Source organism: Amblyomma maculatum, chromosome 4 (genome assembly GCF_055883805.1).
Source record: "Amblyomma maculatum isolate TAMU_Amacu chromosome 4, ASM5588380v1, whole genome shotgun sequence".
Lineage (NCBI taxonomy): Eukaryota > Metazoa > Arthropoda > Arachnida > Ixodida > Ixodidae > Amblyomma > Amblyomma maculatum.
The window spans coordinates 159,013,843-159,018,421 of record NC_139347.1 but is presented as its reverse complement, the minus strand read 5'-3'; the positions used below and the strand labels follow the sequence as shown (position 1 = coordinate 159,018,421).

The window sequence follows — 4,579 nt, the reverse complement described above, 5'->3', positions numbered from 1 at the left end:
GGGTAGGAATTAATCGGGTACAGTTTGCGTGGCAGGGATGAAGGACATCTTCTGACAGCTGCAGTAACATCTTGCGTGGCAAGATGTGGCCGGAAGCCGACCATTGTGTCAGGGAAGAGGTTATGGCCATCTATATGGTTCTGAAGGCGTGTGAGCACAATATGTTCAAAGTGTTTGCAAAGACAAAAAATGAGAGACGTTCCCGCAAAACGCACGTTACAGCACTTCGGCAAGGGGCGCGCGATGTACCGTGTGCGTAGCAAAGTTCAGGCTTTCTCAATTCTCTACTGCAGATTCTGCCGTGCTCTCAGAATTTTTCAGATTCAGACTGCATTTAGGTTAAATGCCTCTCTTTACACACTTCCTAACCATTCCTATTATTTGTGCACACAAATCACAAGCATTTTGGCTCGTTCGCGTTAAAACATTTAAAATTTTCCGCAACGAAAAGTTAGGCCTACTTTACCGGAAGTCGAGTACCACGTGACCCCATTTTGACATGGCCATTACCCCTCCCGGCTGTGTCGACATCTTATTGACTTAGTTGGCTCTATTTAATTTCCTTACTAACAAATGCACCAAATTATTTCTCAAGAACGAATGTTTGCTCCTCTATCTAATGCAAACATTCTTTTTTTATAACTCGTTTCGTTCGAACGTAATCGTGATGGCAGTTTTGGTGACAAAAAACTGCCGCCATATCTACTTAATGCTTACGCATCGAAACGGTGAAGCTACGACCAGTGTGCAGGTATCAAGAACTGACCTTGTACTCTGCGATGTCAGGGTAGGTAAAGATCCCCCGGTTCCATGAAATCGGCGCACAGTTGTTAAGCCAGCGCGGCGCGAAGGAATCCCGCGCGGCGCATTCGGCTTCTTCTGGTGGAAACTAAAATTTTTCAATCAAAACATTTCGGAAACAGCCTTCCCCGCGCGAGGAGAGCGCGTGGCCTTGTACGCATCGGCTTCACCCTCCTTCTCACCACTCGGCGATGACGGTGATATACGGCGACTCACCAGGTCGGAAGGCACTCGGTCTTTCCCGAATTTTCGGCCTCGCCTAACAATTGACGACGCGCGGCTCGGTGGGAGGAAAAGGAAACCCTTGGTGCGTCGTGAGAGACGCAGCGCGCTCTATGTATTGAGGTGGTGTCGCTTGTGTGAGTCAGCCAGTGTTTAAGTTAGTATTGTGGCGAGTTCGCAAGTGCTACGGCCCGGCTCCCGGGTTTCACCCTCTGCTGGCAAACCCACAGGTCTGCGAGGGAGTGGCGCTCGTCTTACATGGCGGCCACATCGTGACTCTCCACGCGTCGGTCTGCGACTGTGCCCGGTGAACAATTTGCTGTTTGTTTATTTCACTCTCGTGTATTGTTCAGTATCGAGAAGGTTCTGTGCTATTGAATGCCTCTTAGTTGCATGCTTAGCACTGTCTTTCTGTGAACCTCTCGTCTGTACAATTTAAATGTTCGCCCGAATTTTTCTGAATCGTCTCTTGCTGCGTATAAGGTTGTTTTAGTTTGTTACTTCTGACTCAAACCCTTACTTTGCCTTGAACCGGCGACAGCTGGGCACCAAACGGCCACCCCCTTCTGCCACTACATGGTAATTGACTTCCGGCTGAGCTTGCCACGCAAGTCGAGGGCATCTCCTTTGCGGTCGCTGGGAGTTAGTGGCGCATCGTTAATAGCATAATTATTAACGAGTGACACCCGGTAGCAGAAATTATTTGGAGCCCGCCACAACGGCAGCTCTTTCTCCCTGTCTTTAAATTGCACCTTCCTCCATTCTTTTCAAGTATGGGTCAGATGTCCATAGATGAGTGTTAAAGAAAATGCGCCTTTCCTTTCCAGTAAACTAAAATTATATTTTCTGCCACCATTATAAAATCTAGAATTACGTCAGACAGAGAAGCTGTAGTGCCCCCAAATCTTTTTGTTGATGGAAAGCGGCAGTACTATCCTTATATGCGGGGGATGCCTAAACTGCATCTGAGAGAAGGGTAGACCGTGGGAATGTTGTTGTTATGGCTGTAGGAAGAAGGAAACGAAAATGCACGGGCCTGCTGCTGGCTCTGTAGCTGAGCCATCTCCGCCGCCTCGTGCGGACAGAAGAGAAAAAATAATCAAGAAAGAAAAAAGAAGAGGGAGATAAAGACGCACGCCGCGACAACAGCAGTCGTCCACCACCACCGAAGTTGTTGTTGTTATGAACTTTATTTTTTCACCGATGTAGGAGGCCCCGTACTCCCCGCTCCCGCAAAGCAGGCCTATATTAGCCCCGAGAGCGAACACTGGCGCCGCTGCGATCGCCGCAGTCTCACGTCACGGCAAGGACTCCGCCAGCCGGGCTGCTGCTCCTCCCGGCCGATGCCGGCTCCTTTCGTTCGTATTCGCTCACGAATAATCATGATGGTAACTTATTGCTCAGTGCGCAGTGAAAATCACTGAAGAAAGCCGGTGTAAGCTTCCACTTTACCCAAAGTTGTTCAAAATGAAGGAGGTTAGATTGATAAAGTTAAGAATGGGGAAGCAACCGTCGGCATTGCCACTAGTGTGCAGTAAGCACTTCAAAAAGGAAGACTGTGTAGCCGGTGTACAAGATACTAGGTAAGCCGTACGTGTAGCGACGCTTTTACGGGCTGTTTGTCAACTAGTCTTTTTTTTTATTATTATTAGTGTACAAGAACAAAACTATTGCCAGACGCTGTTCCATCCGTCAACATTCCCGTGCGTCCTAGCGATGCAAGGCGATCGCTCCCGGGATCGACGAAGCGGCGGCGTAAGTAAATCAGCCATTGCTCAAACTTTCGTTTCCTCGATCTTTGTGTCAGTGAGTGCTCAGACATTTTGCTCAGTAGCGGAATGTCCAAGCTAAATCAACTGTGACTCTGCTGAAGTTTTTGTTTAAAATGTGTCTTACGGCAGTGGTGTTCTCGTGTGCATTCATGCCGCGAAATTTGACACAGTCCGCACAGCTGTGCTGGTCTTTTTGTTTGAATGCTGATATTTTCCAAGTTTTCCAAGACATGGGGCGCAGATTCAATGCAACGCGTCCCTAAAAACAGCACTTCAGTAACGGTTGTGATAGGGAATTTTTTTTTTTTTTTTCGGGCTCCGTGAAGCCCTGCCTTAGCTACGTCTCAGATTTGTGTGCTATGCAACAAGCGTGGCTTTAAAGTGCACGTGATGTGCAGCTGCTCTGCGCTTTTCTGAGGTAATGCCCAAACTTCGTTAAGGCCTTGTTTCAGTGTTTTTTGAGGTTGTAGCCTGAATCTCTCTATCTGATTCGAGGTGAAAGAGGCGTTCCCGCAAAGTCGTACCAGTTCTGCGCACACGTAGAGGCTTTGACAACACAAGAATGGGGACAGTAGTGAAAATTCGAGCGCCGTTCCAATGGACGATGCTACACAACTAGAAGAGGAGGTGGAAGTTATAGATTGAGACGGTATGTCTACTTATGGATACGCTATGCGGCCACTATTCCTTTGTGATGATTCACATTGACATGAATGATTTTTATCAAGCATTCAGGAAAAAGGACAACATTTATATATCCCGCATTGTCTTTAGTTCTGACTATGAAACTGAAATGCATGAGTAAGCTATAATCGTGATAAATTATCGGCTTTTGCTTCCTCAGCACTACTATTGATCAAAACAAACAATTAATACCTTAAACAATCTCTATATCACTGCAGTAAATTCGAGTGGAGAGCTTGTTACAACATAAAATGAAGTAATAAAACCGCAAGTCATCCGTAGATACACGAGGAATTTTCTTTTATCTAGCCACGTCACCAAATGTACATGAAAATACTGCATTTCAACCTTATCACTATAAGCATAATGTTACCCTAAGAACAGAGAAGGACTGGCCTGTTTAAACAAGACCCATTTTTCATCCTCTTCACATATGGATTCAATGAGCTGTTTGTAGTATTTAACAAAACGAAAAAGTTTTCAATGCGTGACGGAAATTTAGTGATATCTCTGTATCTGTAAAGAGTGGTTTAGATGGCATAATAATTCTGTCGTTTTTTTTTTTTTTTTCTCAAGGACCAACACACAGCGCTAACCAAAGCACAGGAAGTTCTGAAGGTATGTAATACAGTTTTATACACTGTTTGCCTGTTTCACCTGCAGCTGTTTTTTTTGTTTTTTTGTTTTTTTACAGAGTTTGCGCTTTTCTTTTCAGGAGTTACCGTGAAGGTTCAGAAGCTATTCAAGGACGCAGGGATTCAGCTCAGTGCGAATGACATCTTCAAGCAAAAACAGCTAATAACGGTTGCAAAAATTATTGACGAAAGTGGTTTCTTTGCTTCATTAAGGCAGCGACTTGTTTCGCACGCTTTGTCCACATAGGAATTTATGCTCCTCAGTGAAAGGGAGACTGGAAAGAAATTTGCAAATTAGCAGTGCCCCCAAGACATCCCATGCGCGCACGGCTGCGGCGCAATAGGCAGAGGCGAACGGAATGACGGAAATGTTTACGAAGACATGGTTAATAACTCATTTTTCTGGCCATCAAAATGCACGTTGCTCTTGGCAAATCATGCGTAATTGCTTTTCAAAAATGCTCG

At 45.6% G+C, this 4,579-nt stretch overlaps 1 long non-coding RNA gene across 1 annotated transcript; it reads left to right on the top strand.

The window, feature by feature from the left end:
* The first annotated feature begins 2,328 nt into the window (after positions 1-2,328).
* On the top strand, positions 2,329-4,098 carry LOC146193359 (uncharacterized). The gene is made up of 3 exons (XR_014706447.1): positions 2,329-2,606; positions 2,676-2,778; positions 4,056-4,098. It is a non-coding gene; the product is annotated as an uncharacterized LOC146193359 (long non-coding RNA).
* The last annotated feature ends 481 nt before the right edge of the window (positions 4,099-4,579 follow it).